This window comes from Furipterus horrens, unplaced genomic scaffold (assembly GCF_987537825.1).
Source record: "Furipterus horrens unplaced genomic scaffold, mFurHor1.1.pri manual_scaffold_9, whole genome shotgun sequence".
Lineage (NCBI taxonomy): Eukaryota > Metazoa > Chordata > Mammalia > Chiroptera > Furipteridae > Furipterus > Furipterus horrens.
Genome location: NW_028327179.1, coordinates 41,069,154 through 41,085,829, shown reverse-complemented (window position 1 = coordinate 41,085,829; position 16,676 = coordinate 41,069,154).

The following is a 16,676-nucleotide window of genomic DNA, read 5'->3' as shown; positions in this document are numbered from 1 at the left end:
AGTGATGAATTTCATGGTTATATACATACTCCAAATTCAACAAACTGCATGCAAAAAAAAAACATATAACTGATTTTTTTGATGGATTAATTATGCCTCTATAAAGTTAAAAATATGGAAAAATTATATACTATCAGTGATTTTCAAAAAAGTTGAGTGTTGTGCTATAATGATGGGGTCTTCAAAATGGATACAGGCAAGAATGTTCTTATCACTGCTCCTCCCCACTTAAATAGCTCCTTTTTCTTTTTCTTTATATACTAGACTTGCAATATTTCACCTGAAGTAAGCTAAAAAATATTGAAAATCTGCTAATTCATCTGAGGCCACTTTCAGACATAATATTACATATATGTATCATTCACCTTCTTTTCTCCTTTTCATAGATATTATTCATAGGTATTCTCATGCATGTCCTTGCCACATAAATATAAATTTAAATTTTTATTTCTAACAGTCTTGATTCCTGAGCATGAATATGTCCAACTGCATATGTTTATTTAAAACTCGCAGAAGATCCCAAACTCAACATACTACCAATAAAACATTTGATTTCTCTTTATTTATTTTTCATTGCTCAAGTCAGAAAAGCAGAAATGTCATCCTATATTCCTCATTTCAATATAGGTCCCTGGGTTCTACACCTACCAAATCTACTCCTTCTACTTTGGCTACTGCCTTTATTACCAGCATCAATACATTTTTTTTCTGGGGATATTAAATAGCTTTCTGTTGGCCTCCTTTCCAACACACTTGTCTAAATTTCAACTCATAACTAACTCCTGCTATATAAATCTGATCATTTTCTCTACTTTGAATGGCTTCCCAGTTTATTCAGGACACACTTCATAGGCTGGGTTTAGCTGCTAACACTACAACAATTAATCACTCACTATGTACAAATGACTCCTTTTGGTGCTTTAATGTTAAACTGGTATGTGGAGCAAGTTAGCCTGTGACATAATCCAAAGTAAACTTTGCTTTTGTCTTCCACCATCTTTACAAAACATTTTTCATGAATCTTGCAGGCCCATGAATTGTTTGCCCTTTCTTAAGTAAAATATCATTTTTCAATCACTTAAGTCACAAACACAGCCTCTATTTAGAATATATATATACTTATATATTCTACATATAGAATACATACAGATAATCAGAGTAACCTGATTTAACAACAGCTCTTCTTCTACCTGCCTGCTCAAGTTAGCCTCAGCCTAGAGGGTTAGTTGGTACCTTGGCCTGGAAAAGGCTAGAAGCTGACTGCTTTCCCTGGAGTGCCTTCCTGAGCAATTCCGATGTGCCCAGCTGGGATGCTCTCACCTGCAGTTCCCCTCCCTAGGCTTGAATTGATGGAGGTAGCACTACTTTACCCCTTACTCCCACAAGAACAGATGCCTACACATTGGCAATTATTTTTACTAATAAAATTTCTTCATAAACCCTCCGCCTCTCTCTTCATTCTCAGCATGTCAACAGTTTCAAAGGGCAAAGAGTTTCAGAGGATTACCAGTGTTCAGAAATTGCTTTTCAAGAACCTGCATGTGATGATTTGGCACCTCAGTTTACAATTTTTCAATTTTTGGTCCATGACCTGAAGTCCTGAACTATATACAGCCTCTCATGAGATTCCTTTTAATGATCTGGCCTCTACTCACTTTTTAAGCCTTTGCCATTTTCAGTGCATTCAAACATTATTGACCTTTAAAGAACCCTTTTCACTTACCAACCTTTCCTCACCTCCTGCCTTCACATAGACCATTTTTTCTACTAGAAATAGCCGTCTGCTTTTTCTTCCTTTAATACCGATTACCTCTTGGACTTTTATTTTTCAAGACAGTTGCTTTCTTGATCTTATCAGGTATACATACTTCTTTCAGCATGCCTGCCAATAAAAGTATTACAGCAATTTTTTCTATTATTTTATAATTTGTTTACATTTTGGCCTCTCTTGCTAAAACTCTGAGCCCATGTAGATAGAGATTATATTCTGTTCATCAGGTCCTAAAGGAAATGTTTGTTGAATGAAAAAATAATAGATTCTATTATTGGTCAAATAATAGATTTGATTCGTAAAATCAGATGTTTGCTAAGAATTCTGGATAGAAGGGTAAATCCTTGGAAATAATCTAGTCCAACAAACTCATTTAAGAGTCAGGAAAATTTAGGGCCACAGAAAAAGATTTACTTGTTGAATGCACAACATATTGCATTTTTAATTTAGAAGTCTCTCTTCCTCCATATCTTGAATATTTTTGCATTCCTTACTTGTAGAAAGCTTTCAGCAAGTTCATGTGGCACAATGCCAGCATACAGAACACCCTCATCTTTCTAAGACCTAGCAGATGTGACCAGGCTGTGCCAGGACCACCTGGGAGTCATTCCTAAGTAGCAATACTTGTCTCACTTATGTAAAGGTTATAACTACAATCCACAGCAGGTGCTTAGTTTACTGCATTGAAGGTCATTACAAAGGCACTTTGCTAGGTTCTTAGACACAATGAAGCTCATATCACAGTAACCACGCTAACAGTTTAAGTGAATGAATATTTTTTATTTATAATTTTATTATATCCTTTTCAGAGATAAGGTGTAAATTATGAATGAGTGAATGAATGACCAAAAGGATGTTATCAGTTAAGAATAAAAATTTAAAAATAAAAACTAGTGAAAGAAGAAGCAGAGATTTACCTTTGTGTTCAGTAAAGGCTGGTGCCAGATTAAACAATCTGGTTCCCAGGTTTTTCTATAAAGATTTATAAGGATTGGATTCATATCAAGAGTAGTTATTGTTTTCATTTTTAAAAACTGTCTCTATAAAGTAAAATGCTCTTATTTTTAAAAAATCTAGGCCAGTCTTATTATCAAATTTTGTGTACTTTTCAAGTTTTGTTTATGGTAATATTAATATGTTATAAAAGTATAAGCGATTTTCTCCTTTATCATTTCATTTCTGGAAACATAAATGTTCAAAATTTAGAAATTTTTATCAAAAATTTTTGAACTGAGAGTTTAAAGAAGTGGTTATTTTGTTTAAAAAAATAGAAAGAGACTAAACTGAAAATCACACCGTATGTTTTGAAAGTATTGCCCATGTTTTATGTATTGATATTTTTGAATAATAAACTTCCCATCTCTAGAAAAGAAAAAGTATGGTTATGTATATGAATGATGTAATATTACTTCCTGTCTTTGGGAGACCCTCTCTCTTGTTAGTCCCATTGAACTATAACCTTGTAATCTTTAAAGAATGTTTTTGGTCATGGGCCTTCACCAACCAGTGATTTCATCCAGATACAGTTTCGTAGCTTTACTGGTTTAAACAGAAGGCTAGAGCAGGCCATCTGAACAAAATAAAACGTTACCATTAAATTGGTTTTTCTAGCTTAAGGTACAGTATAATGATATTTTTCCAGCAGCTGCTTTCAGTTGGATTTAAAGTTCAGAAAAAGCTTTGCATTTGATACAAAATAATAAAGTGCAGGTTGTGTTACTTTTTTTTTTTTTGTCTTAAAACATAAGGAAAGTCTTTGTGCTTTTACATGGTAACTGATGATCATTAATTTTTTTTTTGTTGTTAACCTGAATAGTTGCCCACATGTGCTAAATGGGATATATGTAAAAGTGCTTTTGAAAAAAGTGAACCAGTCTTCTAATAAATATGTATGTAACTTAGGTCAATTTGTATGACTTCTGAATTTCTTCTATAAAATGATTTAATTACTTATGTAAAGATGCCTTAGTGATAAACCTGTTCTTGTCACCAAGAGGTAAAGATTTATTTGATATAATCACAGTAATTAATTTTATTTTCCAACCATGATGATATTTGCTGTATTCATGAAGAATATAGACTTTAGAAAAATACAAGCTTAAAAATAATCTGAAGTACTAATTATCTGTGCTATTACTTTTAAAAATTGATAAGTAAAAAGATTAAGATAAAACAAATACATCGAATACTTAAACAAAAATTAAAGCAGGAAAGTTTTCATTACTTTTTATATTAGTACAGTGAATAAATACTCACCAATTAATAAATTTACTGTTAGTCTTATATAATTGAATTTATTGGGGCAACATCAAGTCACAAAAACCACACAGGTGTCAAGTATGCAACTCAACAAACCATCATTTGCACACTGCCTTGTGCTCCCACCTCCCAGAGGAAACTATTGTCTCTTCTTGTCCCTCTTCTCCCCACTTTGCCCACCTCCAGCTACTCCTCACCCCCCTTTGCCTCTGGCTAACCCCCCAAATTTACTGCTGAATATTCTAATGAAGAATGGAAAGAAGAGGAAAAAATTAGAGGATTCCTTAAGTGTTTGGGATTCCCTTATTATTATAAATTCATAAAGAGTTCATAAATCCTTTATTGTTTCCACTATCAGAAGTTTCAAGTTAAAATTAAATAATGAGAGGTGTTTTCCTTATAAACAATGTCTTTAACAAACCTCATTTTTATTTTTCTTTAATTAGGCCAAATTTGTGTTTCTAATCAGGAATACATTTTATTCTAAATTAGAACTAGGCTCTGTGCTAAAGCATTTGAGGAGACACAAATGATCCTGTGGATGGTAGAAGACAGTAACAGCTGTGAAGTATTGTTAAAGATAAAAAGAAAACCACACTCTGGAATGTAAAAAGATGGAAGCGCACACTGGACCTTGGTGTGTGGGTCTTACCCGGTGAATTAACTTAAGGACAATGCAATTAACTTAAGAATAAGACTCTATCAGTCTTATATAGATAACACCTAATAGTTACTTATATATAGTGCATAGCAAAGATTATACATACAAATCCCAGAACTCCTTCTCCAATTAACTTTTACTTTTTTAAACAGTTCTTATTTAGCAATGTTCCTTAGCATGCGCTCTAGGTAAAGCTCTATAGGAATGAAAGTAGGCCTGTCCCAACCATGTCCCCATTCACCCATTTTGCTGCCTCAGTGAGATTTGAATTCTTTCTCCTTCAAGACTATACCTGGCATCTTTTTTCATAATTGGATTTCACATATAAAATTATTTGGGTCAGAGGGAAAAATAGATTATTATTCTCTACTGGCCAGCAAACAGTAAAGATAGGAACACTGAATAGACAAGAAAAGGGAAAAATAGAAATGGCCCTAAGTTTAACAGACCTAACAAGTAAATGAACAACTAAAATGGAGAATTATAATAGTTAAATAATGTATGCCAATAAAAAATGTGATGTTTATAGCCAGCAGTGCACAACAAAAAATGTTTTCTTAAGCCAGATATACACTGGAATTAAATCATTGCCTCTATCTTTTGTGATTTTCTTGTTCTGCCCTGGGTCATAAAGTATTAATGCTTGCAGAAGAACTGATTTTAAACTGTGGGTTTTTCCCTCAGCAGTGTTTCTGTTTAGCAATCAGAGTGACTTCTTGACACAGTATCATTTTTAAGGGTAACACTATTCTCCCTTATTAAACAAATGCACAAAGCTTTAAAAGGGTGCAAGAAAATCCTTAAAGGAGAATCTTTTGGTGTCCTTTTTCAGTATAGTTTTTTAGTAAAATGTTGGAAACATCAATTCATGTCCATATATCTCATTTTTCCATGGCACAAAGAAGAAATATATGCAAAAAGGATCAAAAGGACTTGAAATGTATAGTGATGTTAAAAAAGCAAAGCTTAGATTTATAGGACAATAATTTCAGTCTTTTGAGGGATGAAAATAGATTGTGTTAGCAACCTATCCCAGTGGCTTTAGAGCCTCATGGGAGAAAGAGGGAACGAAAGAGTTATGAAACTTCAACCTGAAATTGCTAGAGTGCAACAAATCCCCAGTTCCCCTAGCCAAAAAGAGACAGTCTAAACCATCCATATTTCTGTGTGGTTTTTTTTCCCCCTGGTTTCTAGGGAAACATGCTTTTATACCTAAGGCTGACTTGGGAAATCTTTTTTTAGATCTCTTGTTCCAGTAAAAATTTGCTGCTTCTATTGTGAATAACACATTAGGAATAGTAGCCCTTCAAAATATCTGACTCAGAATTTTTTTCCATAGTAGTTGAAGTTAATGCCCAGAATTATTATTAAAGGCACTGATGTGACACTGATCGCTATTAAATTTAACAGAGGTTTAAGAGACTAGCTCAATGAACAGTAGGAGATAGCTCTGAGATTACTTAATCTCAAATTGAATGCCCAGGCTATAATGAAATATTAATATGTGTGGCTGCAAAAAAAAAAGTATATGTAAATAAATATGTGTGCTTATTTATTTAAGTAAAATCAAGATAAATGGTAAATTTTTCATGAATTGAGGAAAAGTTAGACTAGAGTCACTAGCTACAAAGAAATATAATGAGTTGCACGATCCCATTCCCCCACTCCAACACATGTTTCAGGAATATGAAGAAATTGTGGTGACTTCCGGCCAAGATGGAGGCTTAGACGGACACGCTAGGTCTCCCTCTACAACTATAGTGGAATACAACTACTTCAAAACAAAGGATAACTAGAAATTCCAGAAAATAAAGCTACACGGAAGCCCAACATATGAAGTTATAAACCAGCGGTGCCATTTGGGCAGGTAAGAGTTAAAGAAGGCAAAGCTGCTTGCGGAGCGGCAGGGCGGGGCGGCGAAAAATCCTGGAGGCATTCAAGCCCCTGGCGTGCGCGACTCCAATCAAGCCCCTGGCCTGCGCGACTCCTGCGCGACTCCTGCGCGACTCCGGCGCTGGGGAGCAGCCGCAGCATCGCCTTGAACAGTGAGGCCCAGGGGGGCGGGAGGACGGATCCCGGTCTCCTAGCTGAATAACTGTGTGAATCCATCTTGGACCCCCGCCCCCACAGAAAGCACCACAGGGCTGCGAAATAGGTCGCGCGCCTGCCGGTCGCTGATTTGTGACGCGTACGCAGGCACTGCCCCCTGCTCCCGACAGCCAGCCCAGGAAAACAAAACGCATCTGTCAAAATGTGGCAGACAAATATAGAGATCCCGGTGGTGCAGCTCACCAGACAGCAGATAGAGAACCTGACAGATGAACAGATAAGAAACCTGTCAGAGGCTCAGTTCTGGGCCATTGTTATCAGGTGGCTTACAGAATTCACAAAAGAGCAGGAAAAAGATATGAAAGAAGCGAAAAACTTTCATAACGAAAGGAACAAAACCACATATGAGACAGATGGTGAGGAATCCAGAGTCCATTTCAACAAACTGGAATATGGAGAAGGAACTAGCAGTCAACCAATGCAGCGAGAGGAAATGGCAAGCAACAATGAGAGGATCAGAAACCTCTGGGACAGCTATAAAAGGCCCAACATAAGAATCATTGGTTTGCCAGAGAATGAGGAAGATGAACTAGAACTTGAAAAATTGAGTGAAAATATAATAAAGGAGAACTTCCCAGACTTGGGGAAGGGAATAGACTTGCAGGTCCAAGAAGCAAGGAGAGTTCCCAAGAGACTGGACCCAGGGAGAACCACTCCAAGACACATTATAATCAAAATGTCAAAAATTAAAGATAAAGAGAGAATCTTAAAAGCAGCAAGAGAGAAGAAAAGAATTATGTACAAAGGGGTCCCAATTAGACTATCAGCTGACTTCTCAAGGGAAACCCTACAGACAAGAAGGAACTGGCAAGAAATATTCAAAGTAATGAAAAGCAAAAACCTACAACCACGAATACTCTATCCAGCGAAATTGTCATTCAGAATAGAAGGACAGAGAAAGTGTTTCCAGGACAAAATAAAACTGAAAGAGTTCATTAGATCCAAACCACTGTTATATGAGAAGTTAAAGGGACTGGTTTAAAAAACAGAAGCTAGGGAGATGAAACAAAGGCAAACGAAACAGGCAACGAGAGTGGAAAAGGAACTGTGGGTAAGGGAAATATAGTGGGGGGAGGTCAACAGGGAGGGGGAGTGGGGAGAGGGAGGGAGATGATATAGGAATTGGAGATCATGGTAGGAGGGAATGGAATAGACGGAGAGAGGTTGGGAGGAACTGTAAGCACAACTAATGGACATAATCTAAAAGGGGGGGACAACTGGAGGGAGGGGGCCACCGGGTGGAGGGGAGCAGAGGGAAGGGAAAGTGGCACAAATGTAATATTTTAATCAATAAAACACATTAAATCTTAAAAAAAAAAAAAAAAAAAGTGTGGGAAAGGTTAATAAGGGACTGGGAACAGTTTATAAGTGTGTGGGAAGGGTTTATAAAGCCTTAAAATGTATATAAATACTAAAATAAATGTAAGGTTCCTACTTCGCGGATTTTCACCTAAAAAAAAAAAAAAAAAAAAAAAAAGAAATTGTGAGGAAGGCTTTGGACATTGATGGGATATGAATATGGGGCAAGGAGGAGTGAAAATAAAGATCTAGACATTAAGAGGAAACATCTTAGCTAACATCATAATTATATGAGAAATAAGATAAAATCCTTTAGAGTTTTGCATTTTTACTGGTCATGAAGCTGTGGCATATGTTTGTTCCATTTCTAAATCTATATTTCACTTGTCTTTTTTCCTATCATACTCTCCAGCCTTTTTCAGATAAATCATGACTCCCCCATTTATTTTGCATAAGAATTGTTTGTCAAATTACAAAATAGCATTTAAATATTTAAAGCTAAAGGAGTCTTTTTAAAAAGAAACTCATGCCGGAAAGGATCATATAATACGGTTAGGGGTAAATTCAATCAGAAATCAGTATTTTGCTCTTAAAACTTTCACCAGGACACACTTCCCCATATTGTTTGAGGGGAAGGTAAGCCCACTAAAGTGAGGCTACAGAAAAAGTCACAGAGTAGGTTTTAACAGTGGAAAAGGAAAATCTCAAACATGATGAAACACTGACATTCAAGAAGTAAAGTAATATTCCTCCCCACTAAATGGCAGATGAGGTAATTTATTAACAACAGCTTTGATATTGCTATCACCTTAGAGTGATGCTCATCTGATTGCTACTATTTCCAATAATGAGGAGAATTACAGTAAGAAGGGCACTGCATATTTGTGTTTACAAGATTGGTCTTTGGAGTTCTACTAAGTCTAGATATTAACATAAATAATTCATTTAATCTCTTTCAGCCACCATACATGCTTTCTTCATAGAGACTTTATTTGTGTTTAATAAAAAAATAAACTACACACACACAGACATGTACACAGGTAGAACACTCTATAGGTACTTATTAAATGTGCCCTTTTCCTTAATTCCTCTGAAGGCCTTAACACTAATCTTTGTGGTTAATTACTTTATTATTTTTCATAAATTTTAACTGAAGATAAATAAGATTATAGGAATAAAATAAATGGGAAAGATTAAAATGCCATTCATGGATAAATCTTAGTATCCTATATTTAAGTCAAATATAATACAGGTTTTAGTTACCACAAGAATGGTTGGAGAAAATATCTGGTCATTCAAACAGTGAAAAAAATAAAAAGAAAAGTTTAAATTATAAAAAAAAGCTTTGAAACTATGGGAATTATATTCAGTATTGGTTAAAAAAAAACTTTCAAATAACAAAATGTAAAAGACAAATAGAATGAACAAACTCTAATGAGACCGGAATGAGTTAAAGTTCTATTTTCCACACCTTTACTTAAGGCAAGAGACTGCAGGTGCCTGAGACACATGCCGTTTGGATCTTGTTGAGAACTGAGATCAGTTCAAAGCCCTGCCTGGCTGTGTATATTCCGCCACTGCAGCCATGACTCGCAGTCTCTCCTCCTAACCATTTCACTTTCCTTAGCGCTCAGCCTTGGAAAAAAATAGTTTAATTTTGATTTCTCTGACTACAATATAAAAAATTGATATGATTAGAGAAAACAAATGAGGTAAACCTAAACTTGCCTTACTAGAGCAACAGTTTTCCCATATTTTAAATTAAATAATGGATGGAAGATGAAACTGTATGCCCTGAATAGAAGCACATAGAAACTTCACCCACAACAGGGTGAAGTTTGTCTTTGAGACAAGCGAACCCAAAGCATGTTCTTCTCAAAAAGGCAGGTCGTTTCCCAGAGAGTGAAAGGACTATAGGAAAGCACAGGGGAGAAATTCCACTCCCCAATAAGACTGTACAGAATTCTGGGGCTGGTAGATTCTCTTGCCTGCTAGTTGTGCTAAGGATGGCTCTTTATTTTCAGAGAAAGATTTGAAATGAGTACAACGGTTCCCCCTTGCAGCAACTTTTACACTTGACATTTTATCTTCTAAATAGGTATGATAAAAAACCAACCATGAGAGCCCTGGCTGTTGTGGCTCAGTGGATTGAGCATCGGCCTGTGAGCCAAGTGTCGCTGGTTCGATTCCCAGTCAGGACACATGACTAGGTTGCACATCAAATCCCCAGTTGGGCGCACGAGTGAGAGGCAACCACACAGTGATGTTTCATTCCCTCTGTTTTTCCTTTCCCCTCTCTCTAAAAATAAATAAATAAATAAATAATAATTTATAAAAAAAAAGCACATGAGATCCCTCCCCCACCCACTCAAGAGGGTAAGAGCTGGTGCATCCAGAACCCAGAGAAAAGAATAGAACAGAATTATTACTATTTGGTATTTATATATGTTTCCTCTGAAGGGTATGTGAAGCACATCATCAAATGTTAATTAATAGCCAGTGTTCTTCAATAGATCCCTGGAGATGGCAAACGCAGGTGATAATCCTCTCACATCCCTCACTTCTACCCTGGAGGAAAAACAGCCCCATCCACAGTAAAAATTGAGAGAGACCAGTGGGAATGAATGTTTGTAGGCATATGGTCAGAAGAATTGTTGCACTATTTTAAGGGCATCAGAAGCTTTGGGAAAATGTTCGAAGTTTTCAAAAGTGAAGAAGAACTGGAAGGCAAAGAAAGAAAAAAGTATAAGTAACGAGAAAGAAATAGAAAGGATGAGGAAAAAACAGTGACATCATTCTTCTGCCAGAAGGCCTCAGATGGACTGGAGGCACCAGAGTTCTCAGCCCCACCTGCAGGAGTGCTGGGCCCCAGGGTGCTGGGTGGGGGCGGGGAGGGGTGGGTATAGCCCCGTTCACATTCCCTGTATTTTTACTACATACATTCGATTGGAAATTTCCTTGCAATGATGAGTTGTTAGAAAGGCAGAATCTGTTTCTGTAGTTGGTGTTTCTTTCTTTTTCTATGTCTGCTTAAGTGCTTGTTTGTTCGTTTGGTGTGAGGGCGCCTGTGAGTGTGATGAGTGGTTATGCTGTTTCTTGTCATTGGCATTGGGGCGGTGGTAGTGTGCTGACCTGCTGCTTTCAGGCTAAAAAACACCATATGAAACATATCATTTTCTTAAATGTCTTTATACTTAACATTTGAAAAAGTCTCCAATGAGAGAATGCAGTGATGCAGATGTTGGAGCAGACCTTATTGGATTGGGTTGGACACTCTGACCTAACTCTTTTACAGATAATAGATGATGAAAATGAATTTCAAGAACAGTCTTTAAGGCAGAAAATCACATAACATGCAACCTGGTGGTTTAGTTGGAAAGGAAGAGGTATTGTTAGTTCCTTTATTTTCCCCCCAATCTTTAGTAAGAATTAGTGCTAAGCAAATATTTTGTTGACTAATGAATGATGTGTTCAGGAATTTGGATTTACTATATATCTCCCGATTTACCTGAGGTACTCATTCTCTCTCTCACCTGAGACACTGGCGTCAAAAAAAGACAGTCCCCCTCCCTACTTCTCCCTAGGGAATAGTCTCTGCCCTTGCAGTTTTCTCTAAAATGTTTCAGCATTAATCTATAAGCTGTTTTGTTCTTCTTCAGTAGGCTTTATCTCTAGTTTTCATACAAATCTATGTTGCAATTTATTTTGCAAAAGCATGCAAATAAAGCCAGATGTGTAGAAAAGACAATATCCATTATAGCAAAAAAGTTTTATATTTTCTTACAACCTGGAGATAAGGCAAAGATAATTTAGGAATCTTTTGAATGTGTCTCAGGTTAGGGTTTGCAAAACAGTGCCAGAGAGTGGTAAAATCTGAAGTTAGTTTTAATAAATTTGGGTAACAGTACTTAATTGGAAGAACTAAACATTTTCATTTAGCAAACAACCTAAATGTCTAATACATGCTAGGCATTCAGGTGCCAAAGTAAAAAGATAAGAATGATAAACAAATTAAAATTTATTTTACTAATACTGGGTATACTGCTTTGCTTCAAGTATTCAAATAATAAAATATTAAAATTATATTATTCTCATGCACAATCATTTTAACTGACAAAATGTGATGCAGCAAATATATAAAAACATATTGTCCCTGAAACCTAATGTAAGACACTAACTTGCACAATATCAATCCGGTTTCATTTGCTTCTAATTGTGTAATTATTAAACTAAAAATTTCTTGTAACTTGGAAAGATGGCTACAATCACTAATTATTGCTAGCCATGTTAGATAGAAGAAAATTGAGATAACATTTTTATCAGTTTTCCAGCAGTTAGCCTCTATTATAGCACTTAACACTCATATTAAAGAAAAGAAACTTGTCTTATTCCTAGTTTTTATGTTGCAAGTAAAAAGCCTTATGGAAGAGTGCCTGTCACATGTTTGTAAAAAGAGAATACTTCAAAAATGTATCCTTAATATGTTTACACTATTGTTTCTACAATAGCAATGACCTTAAGTATTCTGGAAGTAATACAGTCTCTCAAGCAATGTTACTCAAATAAATAAATGTATATATTGGAGGAGACATTCTGCAAAGATGAATAAGAGAAATGTACTTCCATTTATTTGCTTAATTTCTGAGCTAAATTTACATATTTTTAAATCAACTTATGTGAAAATAATGTCAGTGCATATGGATATGTCTAAGTTATTTTTCCTTATATATCATGACATTGAGTATAAACTCCACTTAATAAAACCATCAAAGAGTTAATTAATATGGTTTTAGGATCTTTGTACCTCCAAGAGCATCCTCTGGGCCATGCACAAAAATGCTTAGAGACTGAAATAAACATATAGAGAGTCATTTCTGTGAAAGCTGTTGATTAAGTCTCAAAATATGAGGTCAATGTCGGATTGTTTTGTCTCTGTAGATCTCCTTCTGCCTAGATTCTCTTTTGCCAAGCACCCCTCTCATTATCACCTTCTTCCCCAGTTAGGCAACTGAATTCCAAGTGAACAACAGCTCCAGCCCAAGTTGAGGTAACATCTTTCTGGAGTTGAAGACATCATGTTACACTAGTTTGTTTTTCCAGTGAGATTTCACATTTGTTAAAATTTACCTTAAAGTGCAGTTGTAAGGGAGGCCCTCCCCTGCCCTCCATTGCTCACACCTTCTAGTGTCAGCTCCCTCTGGGACCTGGAGCAAAACTGAGCACTTTAGCAAATCTAAAAATAATCAGTCCATTAGTATCAAGTTGCTTTCCTGAATATATCAGGGTGCTCTTTCTGCCTCCTGCGTACAGCCAACCTCCCACACTCTATTCCACTTACCCCGTGATGTATTATGTTCAGAATTCAACAGGAACTTCACTGATATACTGCTTTTTCCCCAAAATTAAGGTCTTAAAACATAATTGCATATAAAATTAAACCCAAAACTTTTTACAACTTTGTAATATTAATTTACTACATTTATAGATTGTGAATGTAGATATTGGTGAAAACAAACCACGATGTAAAATAAACACAATAAATTGGAATACATTATTTAACATGACATTTGTTTCTTTTCAATAACACATAATTATTTCATACAGTTTTTGTGAAACACCCAAAAGAGAATAAATATAGACTTTTGAAGACTACAAAGGATTATGAATGGTGCTATTATTTCAATAAAGTTGATTATAGCTATGGACAAGAATATTTACAAGAGCAAATCTAAAATGCTGTGTTTAGAGAAGAAATTTCATTTATCCTTCTATGCTATTATCTGACATATAGAAAAAATTTCAGGCCATCACTATTCTTAAAGTAATTGGTTGTTTCTATATGTCTGGAGTTATTAAATAAGATTTTAGCAATAGCTATAGGAAAATGTTATTTATTTTTTAAAATAAAATTTCCAGTTTAATTAGAAATGATATGTGATAGTCTTATAATTATCACTTATAAATGGTACTTTAAAAAAAAAGCATTATCTTGTCTTTCTTTTATCAAACATATTCTAACATGCTCCTCAAAACAATTTTCCAATTTTGTATTTTATTGAACACCTGAAAAATTAATTAGTATCTACACAAAGAAATGGAGTTAAGTGACCTCTTTCAAAATACATTTTTATAGCCACTCACAGAACAATAAAAGCATTCTACTAAGATTCTTTTACATGCTAAAAAATGCATTCAGTGGGGTCTGCTTGGGGGGATTGTAAGGCGGGGAAAGCTGGGGTGCTTTAAGGTTAATGGACAGTGATTAAGGTTAATGGTTGAGTGTTTAAGGTTAAGTGCTGTATTTACATAGCTGCCAATTCTCTTAAAAAAAGAAAGAAAGAAAAGTCTTCATGTCTATCAATCAGTTCCAGCTAATAGTTAATTAAACAGCAAATGGGATATAGAGACAGAAGGTAAAGACCCTCAATCTGCGGAAGTGTCAATTCTCAATCAAGAAGTATTTATTGAACACCTACTTGGTCATGGCTGTGTTGTACACAAAGAAGTTGGAGCCATGACCCCTGCGTCCAAGAAGCTGAGCATCTAGTAGGGAATGGAACAATGAATGAAATACCTCAGCACAAGCAATTATGAAATAAATGACACAGGTAATGCATGTTACAGAATTCAGAGCAGGAAATGATACTTCCGAGCTCAAGATTACATAGAATAGGGAGCGATGTTTAAATTATGCCTTAGAATTAGTGACTTTCAAAGAGTTATATTTCATTCTTAAAAAAGGTGTACAACCTTATACAATGTGACATCTGTCAACCATGTGCCATGCACACTGTTCTGCCATAGTATAACCACAAAAACTTCATCAACAGTTTATGGATAACATTAATAAGTTCAATAGTTAGGAATGTTCACCTGCACTTCTTTTTCATATGCAAACTTTCAAGGTCAGTTGAAAGGTAGGACAACAGTAACAAAAATAGCTAGAGCAAAATTACATTGTTGCACACTAAACTTGAATTCAATGTAAACTTACCTAGACTAGGAAAACCAGAAAAGTTTAGGCTAGTGTAAGGGTCTGTGGAACCCGGCAGTTATCCAAGGCAAACTGCATTACTAACCCTCAAATGACAAAATGATTAATTCCATAAATGAAGGTTACTAAAACAAGATTAATGTTCATCTCTGCAGCAGCCACTGGGAACAATGCTTCATACACAGAGCAGCCTCACTTTTACTCAATTAGCAGCATTCGGTCAGGAATGTTTGTATTTCTCTTTTCCTTTTTTTCACTCCCCCTAAATTTCAAAATGATTTCAAAAGGAGGGCATGCTAAGGATGGAAAATGTGGGGTCAGGGACTAAGAAGGAACACCTGGAATGGTAGAGAAGGTGAAAAATTGACTTAAAACATGCAATTATTAAAAAGAGAAATTCAAACTTCTCTTAAATAAGTTTTTATTCAGTAAGTTTCTTCCATTGGCTAGTTCCAAAATGTTTCGAACATGAGCATAAAACAGGCAAAAGTGAATGGGCATGAAAAATTGACATTGATCTCCTGACAGTAAGAGAGATGGTCAGGGAGCAGCATCCTGGGTCAGGGCTGACCCGAGGCCAATCACAGCTCAGAAGTGGGATTTGAGGACTCTCAGTTCTTGGCATAAAACTCACCTCTTTGAACATTTTTAAAGCAAAAATATTAGGGACTTCTTTTGAATTAGAAGAATTTTCTTACTAAAATGTCAAATACACCCCCGATAGGGTTAAAACTTTATTAATTAAAAGGTACTCAACAAACTATATTTTCAACACGCTGCGTTTAATGTGTTTCAACATGTGTTTAGTGAGCTTCCTTCCCAGGACCCAGAAGTAATTACTCCACGAGTAGATTAAGCGTTTTGATTTAGGAATTATTGGGAGTAAGGGTGACAATTTCTAAGAACAGACTTTAAGAGCATGGAGATTTTTGAACTGAAAACTGCTGGCAGAAGTTCAAGTTTTGGGGTAATCGGAAGTAAGGAAGGAAGTAAGAGGACAGTGTGTGCTTGAGGGTGACTCAGTTGCTGTGAAAGCAAGAGAAGAAAAATTGCCCCTGAATTGGAAAAGTTCTGAAAAGAATAAAAAAGTGTCAAGGATAAAGTTTATAATGATCAAAATTTGCTAAGGGTTAATCCTGTTCTTTATATTTTCTAGCTCTCTGCCTTATCTCTGGGGTTGCCCTAATAAAAAGATCAGCAGATCAAAACTGCAGTGAGCCACTTGTCTCTCAGGTACTCATTACCTCTGTCTTCTTTTGCATGTGTCCCAGTTAATAATGGCTTTTGCTGTAAGATGGAATCAAATCAAATTAAAAAGAAACATTATTTCACATATCTTTTAAGGTCACTTTGAGATGTCCTATTGAAAGAAAAAATCCAAAAATGTTTTAAGTATTATTATTCACCAAATTAAAAAAAGCCAGCCACAACTGATGTTAAAACTTAGTATCTATGAAATAAGAAATGCAATGTACAGTAGGGGGAAAAAAAAAACAAAAACTAACAGCATTTCATATATCTGGGAAATTTTCCAAAGACTTATAACTCTGATTTCAAAAAGGATTATGAAATAATTGTAATGC